Source organism: Carettochelys insculpta, chromosome 4, assembly GCF_033958435.1.
Source record: "Carettochelys insculpta isolate YL-2023 chromosome 4, ASM3395843v1, whole genome shotgun sequence".
Classification (NCBI taxonomy): domain Eukaryota; kingdom Metazoa; phylum Chordata; order Testudines; family Carettochelyidae; genus Carettochelys; species Carettochelys insculpta.
This window is the reverse complement of record NC_134140.1, coordinates 54,942,115-54,968,110: the sequence shown is the minus strand read 5'-3', so window position 1 is coordinate 54,968,110 and position 25,996 is coordinate 54,942,115. Positions and strand designations below refer to the sequence as shown.

At 41.6% G+C, this 25,996-nt stretch overlaps 1 protein-coding gene across 11 annotated transcripts in view; it reads right to left on the bottom strand.

Moving 5' to 3' along the window:
- Nucleotides 1-25,996, bottom strand: part of SLC7A2 (solute carrier family 7 member 2) — a 109,500-nt gene that overhangs the window by 51,260 nt on the left and 32,244 nt on the right. The window lies entirely within an intron of this gene.

Genomic DNA, 25,996 nt, shown 5'->3' with positions numbered 1-25,996 from the left:
TTTAGTTTAAGAGGCGGCAGCCTCCATAGCTGCAAGTGGAGTCAGCAGCTGCAGGGAGCTGCAGAAGAGGAAGCCGGCAGGGCCATGAACTAAGACTACAGGAGAGGTTGGGGGACGGGTGGCTGAGCCTGCCCTGCCAGAGCCACCCTGAGAAGGAGGTGGCAGAGGGGAGCAGCTGGGGTGGGAGGAGGCTGTGGAGAAGCAGCACATGGAGTTCATTGTTTCAGTCAAGTAAAACCTGAAGATGGGGTTGGGTGAATTTGAGGCTTATGGAGGGTAAAGCTTGAGGATTGGGGAGGGGTGTTTGGGTCTGATAGGAGCAAAGCCTGGGGATAGAGCGGTGGGTCTGGCACTGATGGAGGGTAAAGCTTGGGGACGAAGGTCTAGTTTGGGGATAGCAGGGCAGATTTGGGGCCTGAGGCAGGTAAAGCCTGGAGATGGGGATACCTTGCCTAACTGGTACAAATCATTGTGTGTGTGTGCTGGTCTTAAAATAGGGGTGGCAAAAAGTACGGTTTGAAGTTATTTATTAGGACTCTTTCATAGTCACATGAATTGCAGCTCTTGAAGTATTGATTTTGTAACTATCAAAACAAAAAAGCAGTCCAGCAGCACTTTAAAGACTAAAAATAATTTATGAGGTGGTGAGCTTTCATGGGATAGACCCACTTCTTCAGACTAACCTGAACAAAAGGTTGGTCTGAAGAAGTCGGTCTATCCCATGAACGTTTACCACGTCACAAATTATTTTGTTAGTCTTTAAAGTGCTACTGGACTGCTTTTTTGTTTTGATAGTATATACACTAACATGGCTTTCTCTCTGATTTTGTAACTGAATTTGAAAAAATGGCTCTTCTTGATATTTCAGGGGTCATGACACAAGTGCAATAAAATAGTGGGGGGCGGTTTGAAAAAAGAGCGCACACCAATGATGTACACATCTGTCCTGGGGCTGGAGCCCAGGTTCTGAGATCTGTCCCTGAATACATCCCTTTAACTCTTCTTTTCCAGCCAGAACTTCTCAGGGTTGCTTGTGTTGTTGTTTTTTTTTTTTTTTCTTCCTTCATTTGCTGTTGGGGAAGTTTTTAATTTGCATTATTTAAATCTTTCCCTGTTTGGAATACTGTTTCTAGAGCCATTTGAAAACTGTTTGTTTCCCATAGAAAATTTCAACTCCAAAGTCAATTTTTTCGTGGAAGGCAGAAACTTTAATAAATAACAAAAACACAGCAAAAAACCCACTTTATTGAAAATCCAATTTCTGTGAAAAATTCTCAGCCAACATGATGTGCCATCTTATCCCTGATATGCCCCACTAAGATCATTTCACCACACTGTGAATTGGCTGCAGGACTCACCGGGAGGTTGAAATTCCTACTTATTTGTCATTTCTTACATTGTTTTTAATGAGTAAAATAGGGTGCTTTACCTCTCATGCCATGGTTACCAGCTTTCCATAATAGCCGCTCATGTACAATTTCGTCAAACGCCTTTGCAAGTCTAATTAAATCTACAGTTTCTACCTTTTTCACTAATTCTTATCTCTTTAAAAATTAAATTCTGACAAATTAGGAAAACATCATTTACCCTTTCAAATGTTACACTGTTTCTTCTCTTACCATATTGCAGTCATTTACTCACTCTGTAATTGGCTCTTTCACGTTTCTCCTAAATTATGTCCTGATACTAAGGAGAAAGCTCACCAATGTAAAGGGAAGTTACAACACTGGCCACCTTCTAATCCTCTGATTGCTGTGCTGTATTAAATTATTTTTTATTAGAAAGTGAGCTACTTCATCCTTTATTTCCTACAGAATTCTAAGAAAGATGTTTTCTGGTCCTAAATTTATTATCTTTTTCTGTCACTATTTTCTTTTTTCCATATCCACTACTGGAGGTCATTTCATGATAGGTACTTTATTCCTCACCACTCGTGACAGTACACTCATGTAAGTAAGTCATCTTCTCAGCACTACCAGCCTTTGCGTTCCCTGTGAAATGGAGGGAGATAGGACTAGAAATGTACCGGATACCTTTTTATTTAGAAAAGGTAAGAGTCCATACCTTTGCCAAGTGAAAATAATATTGAAATGCAAGCCAATGGAAACAGCTTACTGTTTGGATCGAAAGCTTGATACTGATATGTCCTAAAGATTACAGTTACTCATGACTTCCGCTTCACCTGCCCTAGTTCCTGAAGGCCTTTGAAGTTGTAGAAACTGTAGTGAACGTTCTTTTAATTTCTGGAATGACTTTAGGTCTCCCTGCAGCTGTGGGGAGCAATGCTTCACAATGCACGAGACCGTTCTCAGCAGCATGGGCAACATTTAACCACAAGAAGAGTCAGCAGCTCAAAAGCATGAAGGGCAGCATGATCAAGTGGTATAAGCAGAAGACTGAGAGCAAGCGAACACTGCGTTCTACTCCTGGCTCTGAGACAGATTCCCTCTGCACATGCAGCTTCACTTACTTTTACAGCAAAAGGGCATAGGGGAATCCAGAGATCCCATATGAATAGTTTTTAAATACTATGAGTCATTTAGATGCATAAAGGAAATATTTCCCGAACCCTCTAGTCCTTAAGCCAGCCATGTGCATAGCGATATGATCATGGTGGGAAAGAATCCCAGGGCCATCACTTCCTTCCCTTTGAATGCAGCCTTTAACCCTTGTGATATAATGCAGTGGTTTTAACGTGTGCCCCAGGGGTACACAGAGCTCTTCCAGAGGGTATGTTAACTCAGTGTTTCTCAAACTGTTTTTATGAATAAAAAAGTTGGACTTATTTTATGTTCAGCTAACTTTTTTTAATTTATCCCTTTTGCACAATCATAAGTACGATGGCAAGTTTATTGGTTGTAGGAAATTTCTTCCAATCAACCAATTACGATTAAGTTGTTTAAACAAATGTGTTGCAATGAGGGAAAAAATTGTGCATCTGAAAATTTTAGGTGCTGAGGGATACGTACAAATTATTTTTTAAAAGGGTACTTTATAGAAAAGAAAAAAAAAAGGCTGAGAAACACTAACATACTGGACCCAACAAATTTACTTTTCTCATGCACTTTTTCCTCAGTAAAGTTGGTCGTGTTTCCGATTTTTGGTGTACCAGGTACTCTTAACCTCTCTGAATCCAAATGATCTACTAGAAATGTTGAAAGGTATTTAGGAATTGTGCTGTATTGCAAACATTGCCTTTCTTGCGTTCTCATAAAACTACTTACATGAAAGGAGAAGATATTGCACACAGTCCAAAACAGCACATGGTTACACCCGAAAGAGAGTATGTTCCAAAGACCCTTTTAAATGTTAAGGAAGACTATTTTACTTAACCTTTCTCAAAAAAGTAAGTATGAAAAGTTATATGCAAGGGGGAAAGGAATGCTCCTGGTTTACTCATGAAAAGAACTGTGCTGTAAATACGGAGGAGGCCAGCCTGCATTATGTTATCATGTACAATTTGGGGGGGAATATCCTTACAATGCTATCTCATTACTGCGTCAGTCCATCATAGGACGACAGAGAAACTTTTATGTTAGAAGAACTGCAAGTCAGTTTCAAGGATAATTTGTCTGCAAAAGCTTTTGTAACACCTGTGGAATTAGATGGTGAGATCAAAAAGTAAGCCTCTACCACCCTTTTATTTGATCTTCAATATTTTATTATTTTGGATGGTTCAATGCTGCTTACCAGTAAAATTTAATTCTCTGTTAAAAGGGACAAGTCCAATAGTAAGCCCTGGCATTCTGGCTTGGAAAGTCTTTTTTCAACTTGCAAATTGTACTCACTGTTCAGAAATTCTTCCTGTTATCAGTTTGAATTAACTTCCTCATTAGTGTTAGGCCATATTATTTTAAACCCCTTTCAGATACTATTGTGTACAGATCTTCAAAAGGAGAAAAAGGATTTGGAAATTATGTCTGTCTGATACACCCCTTCTTTTCCAGTTGGACGGATGTGTGCAGACCAGGAGGGAGAGGGGAAGGAGGGAGCTGAACTACCAAAACAGCAAGTGGTATTCTTTCATTATACTACTTCTTTAAAAAAGTGAACTCAATACTATTAGTCTGGAAATTAATTCAGCCAGTAAAGGTGAAAAACACCTGTCCTAACATGTCTGAGCCTAAAAGCTACAGCTCCCAGTAGTGCATGAGATAAACTAGTCGTGTACTGCTGGACAATTTGCAATTAAATAAAAAAATGATTGATCATAATGTATTTGTTGATTTTCAAAAATGCAACTTGCTAACATTCTCTTGCTTTTTTATACCATACATATGTAGGCATTCTCACAGTATTATGATGCCCCCCTTGAAAGAGGGGGAAAAAACCCAACAAACCAGCAACAAAAAACAGCTTTTATAGCTCTCACAAACAGAAAGCTGAGAACCTTTTCAATGTACTCATTGTTTGTATTCTACATTTCATGTATCTCAAGTAAACAGAGTGAAGTTCATTTAAAATATTTTTATAGGATGGTTTCAACAAGTCTCATTTGCAGTAACAGCCTGTTTGCAAGCAAAAAGCACAGTTTCATCATATGGAGTTGCATACATTAACTATATTGCTTCACACAATATGTACAAATTCAGAACGTATGAAATGTTATGCAGAAATGAGCACATATCAGCTAAACATCACAATGTCCCAATCTGGAATCTAATCATCATTTTTTACAAATCCAAGTATATTAAACATGGCTTTAGCTGGTTTCAAGTATTTTCAGTTTTAGATAACTTGTGTTTAAAGAAAAAAATGCTGTCATGTTACAACCCAAATTTACATAGGCCTCACCAGTTATACTCTTTGAATATCGGTGCATTTCACTGGATCAGTTTTGTACTTATATGAAATACAATTTTAAAAAAAAAAAATCTAGTTAATATCAAACTTAATTAGAAATGTGCATTTTAGAAGATGTTTTATGTAATGATGAAACTTAAAAATTTAATTAAAAACAAACTTTTCCCTGCTTTAGCTATTTATTGATTTACAGGTTCTATTCAATTTACTTTGTAACTAACTGAATTCAAGTAAGTCACAGAAACATGAACCTATCCTATTCTATTCAGTCATCAACCATTAACCTTACCCCAAATTAAAGTTATCAAATAGCAGAAACATAGTACTTTAAAAACAAAATGGTCTGATCTGATGAAGTGGGTCTGTCCCATGAAAGCTTATCACCAAATAAATTATTTTGTTAATCTTTAAAGTGCTACATTTCTGCTGCTTTATTTTGTTGGAGTACAGACTAACACAGCTATCTCTCTGTTACTAGTTATCAAATAGCATACTACAGGCTATTTACTAGCATCAACTGTAAGCACAATTTTAGGTTTCACTTAAAGCTGGGCTTTGAGTTCTATTTGCTGTCTTTCCACTCTCCAAAAACCACATACAAAAAGTTAAACTACAAACAGATTTTCAGGTTTTATTCTAGAACTTAAATTGACTTATTTTATGTGAGGTACATTATGCCACATTTCTACTCCAAACATTTTTTTCAGTTAAGATTTGAGAGTGTTAGGTATAATACTGTCTACATGTGCATAAACCACAAAACAATCATCAATGGATAACAGCAAAAAACACAGAGCATGGAAGATATATACAAAGAAGAAGAACTTGAAAATGAAATAGTCTATCTGGAATAAAAAAAAAATCTACAAATAATAGAAATAGTAAGAGGGAATAGTCTTAGGCCAACAGGTCAGGAGTCTTCTATGGTTTCAGGGAAATGAAGAACCTCTCAAATAGAGAAATGGATTGCATATCAATCCCTAAAATGGAAGTTTATAGTGGAAGTGCTGACAGACCAACTATAAAGCTTGCTCATAACTATCAGTTTAGTTAACTGAGCAAATGTTACTCACTGTCCCAATTAATCTGCTTCAAAAATTTCCAAATGTACATTTTGGTTTCTAAGCATTAATCAGACAGACACCTGTTTAAATGCTGCTTAGAAATAACTACTAGGCTGTGTCTAGACTAGCCCCCAACTTCGAAGGGGGCAAGGTAATTAAGGTGTTGGGAGATTACTAATAAAGTGCTGCGGTGCATATGCAGCACTTCATTAGGCTAACTCTCTCCTACGGCAACTTCAAAGTGTGAAATTTCGAAGTACGGGCTTGCGTGTAGCTGCGGGTCAGGAATAAAGGGACGTTGAAGTACTGTGGGCACTTCAAAGTACCTGTGTCTGACCCTCGGCTACATGCAAGCTGGCACCTTCGAAGTTGCTGTGGGGGAGATTTAGCCTAATGAAGTACTGCATATGCACCGCAGCACTTCATGAGTAATCTCCCAACACCCTAACTACCATGTCCCCTTTGAAGTTGGGGACAGTCTAGATGCAGTCCAAGAGTTTTAAATGGGAAGTCAACATAAGCATCCCAAAATTCTGGCTACAAATGGAGCAGAATTCCTCTGAATTGCAGAAGAGAAGCAGCATTTTTCCTTCTTCGTAGATTGCATGTTTTTTGTAACAAAAAAAATTGTTTCATTGGGAAAATCTCCACACCATAAGTCACAAATTAGAAGTACAGTAAAACAACACTGTGAGGGAGGATTAACCCATAGAAAACAAAGCTTCCTCTAAAGACAGCAGAAGGTGAAGGAACTCTTTCTCTCACACCTTGCAAAAATCAAAGCTTGTATTAGCAGGAAAACAAGTTCTTGTTGAAAGATGCATGTGGACCATAAATGAGAAGTACCATAACTCCGCAAACTCCCAGTAACAGCCCTTTTTAAGAATGTTAACCTTTGACATTAAAATGTGGATATTCAAGCCATTATGGCATTATGAATATATAATATCTACTTCAAGATAATATACATCCTAGCATCCAGCATTTATTTATAACTGAGGCAACTTATGCCAGAGAGTTTTGTTTTCAAAGATGCATTCTTTGCTTTAAATAGCAGCTCTACAGTTACTGCATAAGTAACAGAGTATGAAATGCATTACTGCTGCCCACTTATATATATTTTGAAAAGTCTAAAACTTTCTCAATTATTTGAAAGTATGTGAATAAAACCTGAGACTGATGTTGCAGCAGCACTGGTGTCATCAAGAGCATGCGGCACATTACAAGGAACACAGGCGTGCTTCTTATGCTGTGCCTCATGAAATAAACCGGGAAGCTGATCAGGAATTTCCAAGTGGTAGAGCAAGGGTAGTGTCAAGTTAACTCCCCGCTAATGCAAACCTGTGTGTTGCAACTTTCCACATGGCTTTCATAGCATAGGGTGCAGAGAGCACAAAGCTTTGCAGCCTAGTACTGCACTGCTTGTAAGAGGGCTTTCCTGTAGTTAAAACTTCAGTGAGCTACAAATTACTTGATAAAAACACAGGCTGGATTCACCACTCTTGCACCTTATTCATTCAATCAATCACTTACACCCTGTGGATATTGCTGTGCTAGTCTATATACTATCAAGACAAAAAAGCAATCCAATAGCACTTTAAAGACTAACAAAATAATTTATTAGGTGATGAGCTTTCACGGGACAGACCCACTTCTTCAGATATTCTTGTTGATCTGAAGAAGTGGGTCTGTCCCACGAAAGCTCATCACCTAATAAATTATTTTGTTAGTCTTTAAAGTGCTACTGGACTGCTTTCCTGTGGAAACTGGTGATAGACAACTATCATTGTGATGAACAGCACTTTGTCCTGGAATAAGTAATTAAGTAAGGTGCAAAGCAGTGGAGAATCAGGCCAACAAATCCAGTTCAAATCTCACATTGGTGAGAATCATGACTAATCTTGCCCTTATCAGTGGAATTATGTCAATCCAATACAAAACCAATGTTAGATCAAAATCATGATGCTTATTAACTCAATAAATATCTACATGTTCTGGTTCTCCCTAGAGGAAATTATTTAAACTCCTTCCTTCCTTCCTTCTCTAAAACTGGGAACACTGCCAGAACAAAAATATAGAAAAAAGTTAAGATCTGTTTATGTGTCAGTGCCCTGTCCCCATTCAATATGGCACTCCCAGACCTTCAGTTTACAGACAGAAACAAATGCATCCAAGGTTTTGTCACAGCCTTTGTATTCCTGGCTTTACAATTAGGTGTCAGGATGCACTCTTTCATTTGTATTATGTCAAGAAATAAATCAGAAGAATATTTTGAAGGCTTTTGACATCCTGCCTACCAGTTTTCGCAGAGTAACTATTTAAAGCTGTATTTTTAAGACACTTTTGAATTACATAACAATTTGAAAGAGTTCATGGCACCTATAACTTAATTTACTCTTTCCACAGTTCCAACTAATGATAAGTTATTTCCTTCACCTACCCCCGTTTTTTTCTTCTTCCTCCTGAACACACACTCTCTCTCTCCCCCTCATATTCACATTTTTGCTTCAAAATTAAATGAAGCGGGTCTTACTCATGACATCTCATTTTCTAATAAATAAAATTGTACTAGAAATGAGATTGATCTGATGAAGTGGGTTTGTCCCACGAAAGCTCATCACCGAATAAATCATTTTGTTAGTCTTTAAAGTGCTACATTTCTGCTGTTTTGTTTTGAGTAAATAAAATTGTTAGCCTTTAAGGTGCTACAGGACTGCTTGCTTTTCTTTTTTTGTGAAGCTACAGACTAACGCAGCCACCCCGCTAAGACTATCTAAAATGTAGATTCTCAAAGGGGGGCGGTGAAGAAATTCCAGGGGGGTGCAGGGCGACCAGAGGTAACCATCCCCCTCATCAATCCCCCCGATCCCAAGAAAGAGCCCACGCTGGCATTGCTGCCTCCTTTTTTGCAGCACCCCAACACTCCACCAGACCAACACTCTCCAGCCTGGTGCCCCCACCCTGAGCCAGCAGCCCCTTTCTCCACCTCTTCCTTCACCCAAATTCCCTCCCAGAGCTTGCACCTTTCACCCTGTCCCACACTTAAATCCCTCATTCCTGCCCCAGCGCTCATACCTCCTGCCGCAACCCAGTGAGAGTGAGTAAGGGCTGGGGACAGCAAATGATGGGAAGGAGAGGAGAAGAGAGGGTGGGGCCTCAAGAAACGCGTGGGGTCTTGGGGCTTGCCCTGACATTTAAAAAGTGATCTTAGGTATAAAAAGATTGGCAACCAATCCCATAAAAAAATTCAAATTTCATACTACAAAATGCAAAAATATATATATATTTTGCCTTTTGATGTATAGGGGTAGGAATTGAATTTTTGTTAAAAGAGGGGTTGGATGATGGTAAAGAAGAGGTGCGGGTGTGTGAGGGTTTCTCAAAAATCAAAAAGGAGGCATAAGGCCAAAAAGTTTGAGAACCACTGACGTAAAAGCTAGAGTAGCTTCTGTTTGCATCACTGCTCTAAGATGGAAGGATACAAAGGAAGAAAAATCCCATAACAAGCAAAGAGTGTGAACCCCCTTTTAAAAGGGCACAACACATGCACACAAAGATTTTGTCCACCCCAAGTATTCAAAAATCCCAAATTGGGCCCCAAAGAGGTAGTAGTTGGATTAAAACACCATGCTTTTAAGAATAAAAAGTTCAAAAGTTGGTGGTGAGATGTCCTTCCCAACAATCCCCCTATAATAATGTCCATGATTAAATCCCGTTCTTGGGCATACAGGTGGCCGCTCAGACCAAGTAACAGATCCATAAGGTCCAACCCAGGACACAACACTGGTGGGTATGCCCGTTTCTACCATTTCCCTGTGGAGGAGGAATAAAGAGACCATTAACTTCCTTCCTGATAAATTTTAATCTGTCACATCAAGGAGCCCTGAGAAGAGGGAAAGTGACAGCTAAGACAGAAGAGGTGAGAATTGCTTGGGAAACAGTGTGGGATCCTAATCAAAGACCAAAGAATGGACATGCATTAAACAGATGCAGCTGTGCTAGCTTCAGCTAGGGGAACTCCAACAACAACAGGCATCGATTCCGTGGGTGCTCTGGAACTTGAACACACATGGGGAATAATTATTGGGTTATCAGCACCCACCCTCGACCAAGCTCCTCCCCTCCAAGCATCTCTTGCCTACAGGCAGCCCTGTCTACTCCTCCCCATCCATCCCTTCCAATGCCTCCTGCTCACAGTGACCAGCTGTTTTGCAGCCTTCGTGATGCTTTGGGAGAGGTAAAGAGGAGCAGGGATGGGGTGTGCTTGTGGGGAGGAGGCAGGGAAAAGGCAGTGAGGGAGCTTGTGGGAGCAGATGAGATGGGAGTGGGGCAGGGCAAGAAGAGGCAGGAGTTTGGGGGAAGAAGTGGAGTCAGGACAGGAGTTTGAGAAGGGGGTAGGCAGATGGAGGGGTTGAGCGCCCCCTGGCTAGAGCAGAAGACAGCACCTATGGCATCGACTGCATGCCAGCTATGTGCTCAAAGGAGAGGCACAAAGGAGGACAGGAAAAGTGTTGCAATGTTGGGCAGGGAGTTTAGCCATCGTATAGGTGTCCATTTGGTTAAGAGCCTTGTCTATACTGTGGTTCATTATAGTAACTGCAAAATCTCAGGACACAGAGGTAGAAACCACTTAACAATATTTACTGAGACACAAAGCACTGGGAACCAGATTCACATAGCGTTCAGGATAAGAGAGTGTCTATTTGAAACTAGCACAGAAGATAAAACAGCAGCCATGTAGCACTTTAAAGACTAACAAAATGATGTATTAGGTGATGAGCTTCCGTGGGACAGAGTCACTTCTTCATGTCTTAAGCCCTTTTAAGTGCTACATGACTGCTGTTTTGTTTTGTTAGAATACAGACTAACATGGCTACCTCTCTGTTACTACAGCACAGAAGATGTACTGGAAGGAAGAAACTGCTTCGACATTCTACCCAAAATAGATGAACCACCTTCCAGGTGAACTACAGAAGCACTGAACTTCACTGAGCTTTCAAGACCTTGTTATAAAAATCTACTAGAACAGTGCAAAATGACTCCATATCCAAGTGCAGGCCACCAGGAAAATATCAAGTATAACTAGAAAGATATTTCCAAATGCTTCCAATACTTAGAGTACACGAGCCCCACAGCATTCTTTCGATTTGTTCGTTTGTTTTTTGGTTTTTTTTTTCCTTCAGGTCCAAGGATGATGTATTGTAACCTCAATAGAAAATTCAGTCACGGAAGAGGTGTCATCTTACTGAAAGTCTGAACACACAGCCAGTACCCTTTGAAATTCAATACCTACAAGGTTAATATGGTGAGCTGGATAATCTTTAATTGTGTGCCAGATTCTCACTAGCATTTGGTAGATCATTAGAAGAGAGAAAGTACAAAACACAGCTTCCAATTGTGAAAGAGCATCTGGAGCCACTTCCTACCTATATTAGTACTGTATAGCACACGTGAGCCATTTCTTCAGTCTAGTGCATCCCTTATACTATTAACATTGATTTTTAAATCAGCAAAAGTATGAAGTGATTGTAACAACAGAGACTGGATGGGATGACTTGCATACTGGAGCACTGTCATGGAACGGTGTGACCTGTTCAGTAAGGGGAGAAAAGGAGGAAGAGGTGCAATGTATGTGAGAGGGCAGTATGATTGTTCAGAGCTAGAGTATATGGAGGGAGAAAAGCCAGTTAAGGTTAGAGGTGTAAGCAACAGAGGTAATGTTGTGCTTGGTGTCTGCTGTAGACCACCAGATCAGGTAGATGAGGACTTCTTCCGACAACGAAGAGAATCTTCCCGATCACAGGCCCTGGTTCTCATGGGAGACTTTCATCACCCGACATTTGTTGGGAGACCAATACAGCAGCACGCAGACAATCTAGGAAGTTTTTGGAGAATGTTGTGAATAACTTCCTGGTATAAGTGTTGAAGGAACTGACCAGGACTTTGCACAGCTTGACCTGCTGCTCACAAAACAGGGAAAAAATAGTAAAAGAAATAGAAGTGGGTGGCAACCTGAGCTGCAGCAATCATGAGACAGTAGATTTCAGGATTCTGACAAAAAGGAAAAGTAAAATACAGACCCTTGGGTTCAGAAGACCAGATTTCAACTCCCTGAGAGAAATGAAGGGCAGGATTCCCTTGGAAATCAATATGAAGGGGAAAGGAATTCAGGAGAACTAGCAGTATTTTAAAGAAGTCTTACTGAAGACACAGGAACAAAACATCCCCACGTGTAATAAGAAAAGCAAATATGGTAGGCAAACAGCTTGGCTTAACAGGGAAACACTTGGTGAGCTCAAACTCAAAAGGCATGTGTATAAAAAGCGGAAACTTGGACAGATGACTAAGCAGGAATATAAATATAGGGTTGGAGAATGCCAGGGAGTAATCAGGAAAGAAAAAGCACAATTGGAACTGCTAATAATAAGAAGGGTATCAGAGTGGGTGTGGGGCCATTACTAGATGAGGCAGATGATGTGGGAAAGGCTGAAGCACTCAATGTTTTTTTTTGCCTCAGTCTTCACGGACAAGGTCAGCTCTCAGACTGTAGCACGAAGCAACGTAGTATGGGAAGGAGGTGGGCAGCCCACCGTGGGTAAAGAACAGGTTAAGAGCTATTTAGAAAAGCTAGATGCACACAAATCCGCGAGTGCAGATTTAATGCATCCAAGGGTACCGAGGGAATTGGCAGCTGTCTTTGCAGAGTCTTCGGCTATTATCTTTGAAAACTCTTGGAGATTGGGAGAGGTCCTGGTTGATTGGAAAAAGGCAAATGTAGTGCCCATCTTTAGAAAAAGGGAAGTACGACAATCCAAGAAACTATAGACCAGTCAGCCTTACCTCAGTCCCCAGAAAAATCATGGAGGAGATCCTCAAGAAATCCATTTTGAAGCACTTGGAAGAGGGGGAAGTGACAAAAGTAGGCAACATGGATTTACCAAGGGAAAGCTGTGCCTGATGGATCTGATTAGCTTCTGTGATGAGGTAACTGGCTCCGTGGACATGGGAAAGTCAACGGATGTTATATATCCTGACTTTGCCAGAACTGTTGATACAGTTGCCCACAACATTCTTGCCCATAAGTTAGGGAAGTATGGATTCGATGCATGGCCTGTAAGATGGATAAAAAGCGGGTTAGATGGTTGGACCCAACTGGTAGTGATCAATGGCTCTATGTCTGGTTGGTGGTCAGTTTCAAGTGCAGTGCCCCAAGGATTGGTTCTAGGGCTGGTATCTTTATTAATGACCTGGATGAGGGATGGATTTCACCTCAGCAAATTTACAGATGACACTAAGCTAGGGGGTCAGGTAGATACATAGGTGGGTAGGGATAGGGTCCAGAGTGGCCTAGACAAATTGGAGGATTGAGCCAAAAGAAATCTGATGAGGTTCAACAAGGAGACGTGCAGAGTCCTGCGCTTGTGATGGAAGAATCCCAAGCATTGTTACAGGCTGGGGACCAACTGGCTAAGTAGATCTTTAGCAAAAAAGGACCTGAGCATTACAGTGGATGAGAGGCTGGATACAAGTCAACAGCGTGCCCTTGTAGCCAAGAAGGCTAATGGCATATTGGGGTGTATTAGGAGAAGCATTTCCAGCAGATCTAGAGAAGTTATTACACCCCTCTGTTCGGCACTGGTGAAGCCACATCTGGAGTATTGCATCCAGTTCTGGGCCCCCAGTATATAAAGATGTGGATGCACTGCAGCAGGTCCAGCAGAGGGCAGTGAAAATGATTAGGGGGCTGGAGCACATGACCTATGAGGAGAGGCTGAGGGACTTGGTGTTATTTAGTTTGCAGAAGAGAACAGTGAGGGGCAATTTGATAGCAGCCTTCACCTTCCTGAAGGAAAGCTCTACAGAGGGTGGAGAGAGGCTGTTCTCAGTAGCGACTGATGGCAGAACAAGGAGCAAAGGTCTGAAGTTACAGAGGGAGAGGTGTAGGTTGGTTATTAGGAAAACTATTTCACCAGGAGAGCGGTGAAGCACTGGAATGCATTACTGAGAGAGGTGGTGGAATCTCCATCTCTAGAGGTTTTTAAGTCCCAGTTTGCCAATATCCTGGCTAGGATGATTTAGTTGTGGTTGATCCTGCTTCAGGCAGGGGGCTGGACTAAATGACATCCTGAGGTCTCTTCCAGCCGTAGGACTCTATGAGAAAATTTGTACAAAAATGGATGAATTCTAAATTCCTAGCACACATAGGAAGAGCAAGATTTAACACAGTTGTTAACATACATAAAAGGTACTAATTCCCACAGTGTACAATTTCCACTTTAAAAAAAACCCTCACACTGATGTCATGAACCACTACACTTATTTCGGTTAGTCAGACAATATTCTATCACCCCACTGTATTATTCCAGATGAATTTGAAGTGGGGGTATTAAATGTTGATTCCCATCTATAGCCCCTTCTTGATAATGACCTGTAACTCGTATTTGCTACACAGTTTCTCTATGTGGGATTGGAGAAGGCAGCAGCATGTCACACTCAATCTAAGAACACTGTTAGCTGGTCTAATGAGAAGCTCATTTTGAGAGGCAAGATGGGTGAGGTGATATCTTTTATTCGAGGAATTTCTGTTCGTGAGAGAGACAAGCTTTCAAGCTGCAAGGGGCTCTTTTTCAGGACTGGGTGGGGCATGCCAAGTATCACAGCTAAATGCAAAATGGAACAGATTGTTCAGCATAATTAGTAGTCATATATTCCAAGGGACCATTCAAAGTAGAGTGACTTGCATCTTGCTCCAATAATATATGGAACCAACACAGCTACAATCCTACTGGATACAACCTCATTTTGAAACTGTGCTTCTTCTCTGCATCAAATCTCTTTGCCTGAGCTGTTATCTACCAATACAGCAAAGTCATTCTGGCGATTCTCTCTATATTCTCTTCTTCTGCATCATCCTGTCTGACCAGCTTTGCCAGTTCTGTGCCAAGGGGCTGTTCTTCCCCATCTGCTCATCTCAGGCAGAGAAATCCTGACTTCCACAGTAAAAGGGATAAAGAGGACAGCCCCCTACTTCGAACAGTTCTCATGCTCTCACCTGTTTCCAGTTACTTCCTTGAACATCTATTGTAGACAGCTTTGCATACATATTTTTGTTCTTACAGATTAAAGCTTTGTTCTTTGCTGACTTTTCTCAGCTGTTCTACATGGAGGAACAAGGTTTCGCTATAAAATCCTCTACATATATATTTGCTACAGAATAAGCCATCTTTATACTCTCCTTAACATAGTATTCCATGAAGACACGAATAAAAATGTCCTTCTGACAGTTCTACAGTTCAGTATTATTCCACCTTTCTTGTCCCTTCAAAAGTTTACTCTGCTACCAGAAGCTTCACGCTCTGGTTTTTTGTTTTGTTTTTGCATGCATGACATTGCATAACCACCACAACATCCAAACTTCCTTCAATACCACTCCTATTATTATAAGCTGCCCCTTAAAATTACTTTAAATAATCACTTGAGACGAGCATCCTCCTAAACTTTTGCACTATTTTGCACTTCAGTTTGCTATTTCAGATTGATAGGTCTTATTAAATTTATTAAAATTCTTTTACTGAGTCAGTATTTATATCCATTTAAATATTTAGCTTGTTTTTAAGAGAAACATCTGAACAATGTCATATGCCAAAAATGTAAGTTTTAGGTGGGTAATCAGCTTGTGTCAAAGTCCAGCCTGTCACACCAAAAGAGTGATTGTCGGCATAGAGAATACTAGGTGACCCAGTCAAAAACAGAGATATAATCCAAAAGGTGATTTTGGACAAGTGTCAAGAGATGCTAGGAAATACATTATTTGCCTCCTATTCAAATCAGAAGTTATTGACTTTGCAGTGAGTTCTAGAGAGTTTAAAGGTTGACTCACTCATTGCATCAGACAAAGCAACAAGCATTTTAATATTCTCTCTCCTCTACTTTGATGGGCCATTCTGACAGCATTTGAAGATATGTCTGAAAGTAGATTTTTTTAAAAAATGCTGCTATTTATCAGAATATGAAAAGAAGAACACAGTGTGCTTAAGATGAACACTAAATATATTGCTTTTAAGACAAATATAGGCTTAAAAAAGGAGGAAGGTCTTGCTGGTTTTAGGTACCTGTAGCACTGTACTGTATTTAATGAAAGTTAGCTAAGTATTCAAACAGGGAGCATTTTGCAGCCAGGCTTAACAAGATCTCCTTGGTCTCTTTATGACCAGACGAGAAGTTCTGTGGCCCCTTATAGACTAGCAAATTTCATGCATCTAGCAAAGTAGGTCTTTGCCCACAAAAGCTTATACTCCAATAAATTTATTAGTTTACAAGGTGCCACAGGACTTCTCATTGTTTTTGCATATACAGACTAACATGGCTACCCCTCTGATAACTTGACCTCATCACAGCCTCCTTTTTTGTCTTGATTACACAACGGTTTGCTGTTTTTGTGGCATATCCTTCGAGCCAACTCAGCAACCCAGTCGAGTCCCCTTCCAGGAGTTAACAGAAAACTAAACCTCCACTCAAAACAGCACCTGGCATTAAAGTCCATCATATCAACATTAATCCTTCACATGGACCCACGACTAATATTGGTAAAATCAAGCTCCTTACTGAAGCAGGTTTCTTGGATTGGGGCAGAGAGAGCCTCCCTTTCCCGTCCTGGTTTCAGCTAGACCTGGTTCCCAGGAGATGCAGCCAGTTCTTATTTATCCTGCTGTGCTGAGACTGGCGTGCATCTGCTTGTGGCCCTTGGAAGGGTTGGAGGATCAACTCTTGCTGGTACTGTCTGAAGCAGACCATAGGAATTGAGGTGACTTCCACAAGTGTAAATCCACAGCTCTTCCTTTTTACCAGGACACCTTCCTAAGGAACAGTTGGCATAGAGGTCAGAGCCTCCCACATAAGGCAGCAGACTCTTCTGACACCCTGTCTCACCCAATTTCTAAAAGGGTATTCGAGTAGATCATAATAAGAAAACGCTAATGCTTCCTGTGAGTGACTGAAGTGATACAGCAATGGCCACCCACTGTGTTTTCCATAATCTGACTTGTTCTGTTTGAGCCATTGAAGATATGTCTACACTTCAAGTAGACATCAGTGGCTGGCAGACCAGCTAACTTGGGCTCTTAGGGAGCAGGCGGGGGGGCTGGTTAACTATAGTGTAGACATTCAGATTAAGCTGCAGCTTGTGCTCTGGGGCCTTCCCACCTTCCAGTTCAAGCCTAAATGTCTACACCCTAAATTAAACAACCCAGCTGGACAAGCCCCATGGGCCTGAGTCAGCTGTGCAGACCTACCCTTGGGGGCTCCACCCATACAATTAGAAATATTTTCAGTAAGAGCAAGGTAGGTTGTGCTTGTGATCATTACCCTCTTCCTGAAGGAAGGCTAAGAGGAATTACTGAAGTATATAAAGGGGATAGCATATGGTTGCTTGTTGAGGAAAGTAAAGAACCTCATTACCTTTTGCAGAGTCTTAGAAAGCTCAACCTAAAGAGTCAGAGCCCTTAAAATAAATATAATTTAAAAATAAGGAGCTGTTCTGGCTACACAACATGAATAGACACATGGAAAATGACAGCATTGGAAGGAGTACTGCAGAAAAGGGTCTGTCAAGCATACTGAATGAACCACAAGCAAAATGTAAGTTGATAAGGTAACACTGTCACAAAAAAGCAAACATCATTCTGGGATGTGTTAGCAAGCAAGAGTGTCATAAACCAGACATGGAAAGAAATTCTTCCACTCTACTCCGTGCTGATTAAGTCACAGCTGCAGTACTGTGTCCAGTGCTGGACCCCACATTTCATGAAAAATGTGGACAAACTGGAGAAAGTCCAGAGAAGAGCAACAAAAATGATAAAATGACCTATGAGGGACGATTGAAAGAACTGGGTTTGTTTAGTTTAGAAAATAAAAGGCTGAGAGGGAACATGATAACCAGTTTTAAGTCCATAAAATCTTGTTACAAGGAGGGGAAAAATTATTATTCTTAACATCTGAGAAACAATGGTGCTTAAATTGCAATAAGAGAGATTTGATATTAAGACAAACTTCCTGTCAGGGTGGTTAAGCACTGGAATAAATTGCCTAGGGAGGTTGTAGAATTTCCATCACTGGAGAATTTTAAGAGCAGTTAGACAAACAACAGTCAGGGATGATAGCTAATACTTAGTACCGCCATGAGGACAGGGAACTGGACTTCTTCGTCACTCAGTAACGAGTAGCACGCCTTCATGTCACCCTTCTATTTGTGAATCTGTTGATGGCTGATCAGTCCGATTCTGGAACTGCACGTCTTATCGCAGAAGAGGCAGGTGTTGACAACTGTTGAATGGGCGAAGGGCAGTTTTTTATGCTCTTTTCTTCTTCGCTGCCTCTCCTTGTCTGTATTGTTGTGGGACCTCTCCAATTGTGCCACCCCCTCACGGATTACCGTTCTCTACTAGGGACAGTCTTGAGCAAGGTTCTTCCAAGTGTCAACACTGATGTTACACTTTTTCACATGTGCTTTCAGCATGTTCTTACATTGCTTCTGCTGGCTCCCCATCACTCCTCTGTCCCTCCTCCAACTCAGAAAACAGAATCTGTTTTGGAAGCTGTTGATTAGACAGCCGAACCATGTGACCAGTCCAACGAAGTTGCTGATGAATGATAATGGCTTCAATGCTAGTCATGTTTGACTTTTCCAGGACACTAGTGTTCATGCGCCTATCCTCCCAAGATTCTCCTGAGGCAGCGTTGATGATATTGTTCAGGTGCTGCTTGTATGCTGTTCAGGTTTCACATGCATATAGCAGCATTGGAACAACCACTGCATGATATACAAGGAGCTTTGTCTTGGGATAGATGTCCTGGTTCTCAAAGACCCTTGCTTTCAGGTGGGCAAAAGCAGAGCTTGCATGGCTCAGATGATGCTGGATTTCTGCATCAACGTCAACTTTAGCAGAAAGATGGCTTCCAAAGCATGGGACATACTCCACATTTCCCAGCAGTTCTCCACTGACTTCATAGAAGGTACCTGAGATTGTTCCGTCAGCGAGGACTGGTGGAGCACTTAGGTCTTTTTGACGTTCACTGTGAGGACAAGATTCTCATATGCTTCAGGAAAAGCACTTAAGATGGTCTGAAGGGCTATGGGAGAAAGAGCAGCAGCATCCACATACTAGATCTCCAGGATCAAGGTTATGGAAGACTTGCATTTAGCCTTCAGTCTCCTGAGATTGCAAAGCTTCCCACTCATTCTATAGACAATCTTCACACCTCCTGGAGGCTTGCCATCAATGAAGTGAATGATAGCAGTGAAGATGAAGAACTGGACTAGATGACGTCCCAAGGTCCCTTCCACTCCAATGATTCCTTCCTGCCTGTTTCAAGAAATTCATCCTGTGTAGCAGTAGGACTGAATGATCCTTTTCAAAGGCCAGACTACCTTTTCATCTTTCAGTCTGTTTACCATATAGTGTTCCATAGACAAGTATGACCTATTACCCTTTCCATCTTAAAGTCCCCCTCCCCCAAAATCTACTATAAAAATGTTATATCTAAATCTAGTTATATTTTACTCTTAATATCTGCAGCAAGGTGTACTTTAAAAACTCTGGCGCCTACTCTACCAGCAGGGGAAGCTCCCTGGAATGCTTTTTAGGATCAGGAACAAACAAACAAAGAGTTCTTTGTAAATGCTTCTACAAGTCTGTTCAACATTAAATATACTAAACATCAAGAGCCTATGGCTTCTGTTTTAGACCTAAAAGACAGTGGAAATCTTTATTATTCCTCAACCCACGACTGTGGTATGTGCGTAGGGAGGAGCTGGAGGACAGGTCATGAAAATTGTAACGAACATGATGCTTACTTCTTACATGTTCAAACTCTTCTCCCACAGCAAGCCTCACGTTCAATTAGTCATTAGAATTAGAAAGCGTGCCAGAAGCTTCCCACTGGCCTGTTTTACAAGGTCTAAAATTTCTAGTAAGAAACCAAAATTTGTAGAGAAAGGAGGGAGGGCTAGAGCCACAAAGCTTCATTGGTTTACAAAGGGCACATTCCATTGAAATATGCCAAAATGGTCTCATTCCTTTATACAATGTGCGCCACTTTGCATTCACAACAAAATCTAAGAACATGAAAGGGAATGAAAAAAGCTTGAAGTGAGAGTAGTGAGCATTTAAAGCAACACACATAGAAGGTTTTAAAATGCAGGTTCTTATAAATATATTTAGCAAATAGTTTCATGCAATATAAACTGTAATCTTTTTGAAGACATTGAAAACAGAGTAAAGGAATAAAGTTTTAATTAACTGAATAAACTTGCTGGAAGTAGTTTGCCTAACTCTTAGGCTTAAATCAAATAAATTATTCAAAGAATATTTCCTCAGAAAAATATTGAAGAACATTCAAATCCATTGTCCATTCTGATTTAGTGTGAATGTCATTATTCAAAATATGCTGAGATTAGTAAAAGTCATTCAAAGGAGACACAAAAAGCAACAGTACATGGAATGAATAGCTATTTTGATGTACAATTTGAACCTCTGTAATCCAGGATTCCCACACCCCATGGGTGCTCTGGGGCTGCAGCATTCACAGAGGAAAAACTGGCACCAAGCTCCCCCATCTGCTCCTCTTCCCCTGTATGCCTGTGGCCTTGCACTTAGCTACTCCTCCTCCACCCTCTCAGAGCTTCCTGTGTGCTGCTAACAGCTGATTTGCAGCATTCAAGATCAGGGAGGGAGGGAGGTGGGAAGAGGTGAGGTGGCTGCAAAACACTGTGGCCAGGAAGAGCCCTGTGGCTAGGGGCTGGGAGTGAAGCCCTGAAACCCGGTGCTGGGAAATGACGCACGGTGATCAGGTGCCAGGAGCGGAGCCCCGCAGCTGACAGCCATGAACCCAGCTGGCAGCAGAGTGGCCAACACTGAACTACCCTGGTCTGGCAAATTCCCTGGTACAGGATTGATTGAGTCCCAACAGTGCCAGAACAGGGAGGTTCAACCCGTACAACAAAGAACAGATGAGATGCATTCAACCCGAAAAGAAAACGTACATTTTTAGTTTCTATTAGCACACATTCTGAACTAGTATAAAAAGTATAGCACAGTATAGTAAATAGTATAAAATATCAGGAAACAGATTACATTTGCTACATAAATATATGTAAGACGACATAAGACTACAAAAAATAGACTACATAAAATAAATGTAATACCATCCTAGAAGTGTAGCTGAGTGCAGTTATATTCCTGAATTATCTAGATCAGTGCTCTCAAATTTTTGTATTGATGACCCCTTTGACACAGCAAGCCTCAGACTACGACCCCCACTTATAAATTAAAAACATTTTTTATATTAACACTACAGTAAACCCTCAAAATGCGCAAATTTCAAGTTGCACTTAACTCATATTAATGTGAATTAAGTGCAACTCAAATTCCCACTTTCCCCAGCCCTGGCTCAACCCCACCCCACCCCACCCTGACTCCGCATGGCCCCAGTTCAATCCCCCTCCTCCTGGCCCTGGTTCAACCCCCCCATAGCCCGGCTCATCACCCGCAGCCCCAGTTCAATGCCCCCACAGCCCTGGTTCAAACTCCCCATGGCCCGGCTCCGGCTCACCACCCCCGCGTACAGATCTGGCTCCAGCTCACCATCCCTGTCCCAGTTCAACCCCCAGAAGCCTTGCTCACCACCTGAGCATGGCTCTGGCTCACCACTCCCACCCCAGTTCAACCCCCCCACCATATACAGCTGCAGCTCAACTCCACCCCCTTGCTTCCCCTGCAGCCCTAACCCACCCCAGGCTTAACCCCTCTACCACCCTCCCACAGCCCTAACCCACTGCCAGGCTTAATCCTCCCCAACTGCCTCCTCCCAACCCCAGGAAGTACCTTTCAAAGGAGCTTCAGATGCTCCTGCTGCTTCCCCAGCTGCAAAACATACATTCCGCTGGGGGAAAAAAACATGCCCCCCCCGAAATGTGAAATTCGAGTTATGCAAGGGTGTATGGGAATGCAACCCTCAGGTAACTCAAGGGACTACTGTATTATAAACACTGGAGGCAAAGAGGTGCTTTGGAGACTGACTGGAGGTGGAATGGAGACTGACAGCTTGTAACCCCCCAAGTAATAACCTTGCAACCTCGAGGGGGTCACAACCCCCAGTCTGAGACACTCTGGTCTAGATTTTTGCAGCTGATTACCCTCATACAAGACTTCAAATTTGTTCTCAGCTATAAAACACAGAAGATACAGGCCTCCTTATTATGCAACAAAATTCCTGCTTCAGTGAACACTGTCCTAGAGAACCCCTATCAATCATTCCTTCTTAAGAAAAACTCGGACAGTAGCTGGCAAGCGATTTTCTTGTCATATCAGACAGCTGATTCTTCTGAGCAGTACTTTGTATTACAGTGAAAAATAAACGTGATTTAGTGACTGTTTATTTGTATAACTCTGAAGGCTGATGTAGCTCAAGTTCATGGAACTAATTTGTCTGGATATCAGCTTTAGAAAGGTTCAGAGAACTCTAGACACTTTCACTGTGGGAAAAGGATGTACAAATCATTTTTACACAAATTGTTAAAAATCCATACCCTGCAGCCATCCTTTTACAACGTTAGTTGTATTTTTAAAGCAAAGAGAAGATAAATCAGTGTAGCATAAAAATTGTTATGGTTTTAGAAGATCAAAAGGTTTCTAGGGCAGTACAGACAGCTTTTGATTAAATGCTTCTGAAAGGACTAACAAAGCAAAACAAAATCAGAACGTCACTGGCTCCACAGTGCTCAGTCTGTAGACCAAATGCAAGCATGACCCATTATTAGATAATCGGTATTAGAAAGCACACTATTTCCATGACTTTTCAGGGTAATAGTAATCCAGCTAACACCCCCTTCACTCTGAAATGAAAACAGAAGAAACTGTGTAAAGATTTGAACATGGTTCCAAGTAAACCCAATTTCTAACACAGTTTGGCTGGGGCAGGGCAGGAGAAACCAAACAAGTTTTCTAGCAATGATTCTGTCTTTAAACTGAGGTTTAAAACATAATTCCAACATAGTTTGGCCTCAGTCCACTCTGGCCAGCCAAACAGTGTTACAAAAGTGGTTTAACTGGAACAATGTTTAAACGCTGTTCCCAGGTTGCCAGAGCTCCAAAACTGCAGGGCTGGGGGAAAGCCAGCATTTATTTCTTCAGAAAGAGAAAAAAGAATCATCTTTAGTGTTTGCAGTTCAAACAACACAGAACTGAATAGTCTGAAATATTGCAAAATTAAGGGGGCTTTTTTGAGAGTTAAACTAGGTAAATGAGTTAATTAGTTTGTTATATAACAAAATTGACTTCTGTAATACTTGTTTTATTGGAATCCTGATTAGGAGAAAGTTTTACAGCCTGCAGTAAAGAAGATAAAAAATAAATAGTGAGGCCCCGCCACTCTACAGGGTTTTGTGGACAAACGTCATCTTTTGCTGACAAAACTGTGGAGGTACACACATTACAATTGTCCTCCAATCAACAAAACTCTCCAGCTTTTCTGACAAAATAAAACCGTCTCAATCCAGAAGCACAGAGATCTCTGCGGCAAAGTCAGAGAAGCCAAGTAAGTAAATAGCCTCCAAGCTTTCAATACAGTTAAAGTGGAAACTGTAAGGTAGCTACTGCCACTAAAAAGCTCAAATAGTACTTTAATTATTTTTAAGAGCTAATTTTCCAAATACAATTTGGAAATATATTTTCAGGCAGCTGGAATAGATTCAATTTTCCTGTCAAAGGGCGACTATAACAATTGTTAATGTCTTGATTCAACAGAGCTACTATGAACTAGTCCTTCAACAAGTACCAGAGGCGTAGCCGAGCTGGTAAGACAGTTAGCCCTTCAACAGTTCACTGTAAATAAGCTGAGCAAGCAGCATGCTACATAAGCTTCTCTACCTGTATAGACAGACTAGGCTTGTATCAAAACTGTGTCCTACATTTAATAGCTAGCAAATTCAGTTCTTTTTGAGTTGTTCTTCAAAGTTTCCTGTTTGCCAGAGCTACAGGACACCTTTCAGATTCACCAGCTGAACGTTCACCATCTATTCAGAAGAATAATTTCATTAGTTTAAATCTTCAGTTTCCTATACCAGAACAAAAGGAGACAGTTTCTTTGCTCCCAGTTCCAAGTGTCTTTACAATCAACTTCACGCACAAAAGCTTTCTCTTGGCATTTTCGCAGGGTCACAATATAAGTAGGGTGCTACCAAATTCACAGTACGTGTTGGCCAATTTCACAATCATAGGATTATAAAAATGGTAAATTTCACATATTTAATTCTGAAAGTTCATAGGTGTTGTAATTGTAGGGGTCCTGACCCAAAAAGGTATTATGTGATGGTCACAAGTTATTGTAGGAGGGAGTTGCAGCACTGCTACCCCTACTTCTGCACTGCTGTTGGCGGTGGGGCTGCCTTCAGAGCTGGTTAGCTGGAGAGCAGTGGCTGCTGGTCAGAAGTCCATAGGTGAAGGTAGAGCTACCGCCAACCACAGCACAGAAGGAAGGATGGCATGGTCTGGTATTGCCACCCTTACATCTGCACTGCTGCCTGCAGATCTGGGACCTTAGCCAGTAGCTGCCCCTCTCCAGCTACCCAGCGCTGAATGCAGCAGTACAGAAGGCAAGGACAACATTGGTATATCACCTCCTTTACCTCTGCATTCCTTCAGATCTGGGCACCCAGCCAGCATTACAACCACTGCTCTTCAGTTACCCAGCTCTAAAGGAAGCACAGAAGTAATGGCAGCAATATTTGTGACCCTCCAAAAATAACCTTGTGACCTCCACCCATCCCCTCCATAACTCCTTTTTGGCTCTGGACCCCCATCTTGAGAGCCACTGGTCTCATCCCATGAAATCAGTATAGTATAGGCTAAAATCCCACAAAAAAAGGCCAGATTTCATGGTAGAATGCCCCATTTCATAATCTCTGGTACATTTTGCATTGCTGTGAACTTTGTGGGGCCCTAAATACAAGTATTTATCTGGGGCTTCCTTGGTGCCTTATTTTTGTGCTTCTGTGGAGTTTTCTCTTCCTTTTTGTGCAAAATCACCTGGTGATCCTTAAGTGAACGGCCACGCTCAGGCATGTTAGGGTGAATTGCACAGGCACTTGAACAACGCGGTGAGGTATGTGGGGTGGAGGCAGGGTCCAGAGACCCTTTTAAATTGTTATAGGGAAATATGCCTCGGCACAAACAGGCTAAACCACTAACTCCACACCAAGAACTGAGGAACCAAGTGAATTGGGCAAGTCTAAATCAGTCAGCAACGGAATTTACTGAATTGCTTGCAGACTGCACTATCTGCAGCCTTCCCCCCTGTCTAAAAGTGACAAACAGGAAAAACCTATACAGGAAAGATGCATGGCCTCTGACCTAGCAGCCCAGAGGCGCCAGCTGCTAACCTTAAAAGGAAAAAATAAGCATGAGATGTATGGTTGTGTAAAATGGGGAAGGGGAATGAGAGGGGCTGTAGGCGAAGAGAAGCAGAAGCAACCAGCATGTGATGTGTCAGGCCTTGGATGGTGCCAGCAAACGGCAGGACCATAAAGGGGGGCAACAATGTAAGGAGTGGGAGGGACTCCCGAATCCTGGAGAGACCGGACGCTGTCTGCGACAAGGACTGATCATCCTTCGCCGCTCCTCCTACCTGCTCGCGAGTTAAACAGAGTGGTGAGTGAATACCTATTGGTACCACAAAGAAATTTGTTAACAGTATAGCTTAGATAGCCAGATGCAGTATTTTGTTGTTTTGTTCCTGTACCTGCTCAGCTGCATAAGTAAAAGTTAGTATTTGCATTTTTATCTCTGGCTTTCCTTTCAGTACCCTGCCATAGCTATCCATACTACTGTGCGTATGTCTTTTCATGAGCCTGTAAGGGTCACGTGCAAGGCTGAGGCAAAGCCTCAGCACCGCAGAACTGCTGAAAGGGCTTTGACCCAAAGACCGGGAAGTTCTGACAGCAAGCTGCCTCAGCTGGGAAGCATGGTCCGCTGAACCTCGCGTTCTACAGGACAGTTTGTTTGTTTGTATCTGTACGTCTGTGTCTGTACGTCAGTATCTGTATGTCACACTCTCCTATTAACTCTTAAGTCCTA